Source organism: Herpailurus yagouaroundi, unplaced genomic scaffold (genome assembly GCF_014898765.1).
Source record: "Herpailurus yagouaroundi ecotype Mexico unplaced genomic scaffold, PumYag 28, whole genome shotgun sequence".
Lineage (NCBI taxonomy): Eukaryota > Metazoa > Chordata > Mammalia > Carnivora > Felidae > Herpailurus > Herpailurus yagouaroundi.
This window is the reverse complement of record NW_024412376.1, coordinates 36,944,341-36,944,653: the sequence shown is the minus strand read 5'-3', so window position 1 is coordinate 36,944,653 and position 313 is coordinate 36,944,341.

The window sequence follows — 313 nt, the reverse complement described above, 5'->3', positions numbered from 1 at the left end:
CCCCTCCCACAATCCCTCTAGCAACCCTCTGTTTGTTCTTCATATTTAAGAGTTTCTTATGTTTTGTCCCCTTCCCTGTTTCTATATTATTTTCACTTCCCTTCCCTTGTGTTCATCTGTTCTGTGTCTTAAAGCCCTCATATGAGTGAAGTCATATGATATCTGTCTCTCTCTGACTAATTTCGCTTAGCCTAATACCCTCTAGTTCCATCCACGTAGTTGAAAATGGCAAGATTTCATTCTTTTTGATTGCCGAGTAATACACCATTGTGTATATATATATATATATATATATATATATATATATACACAA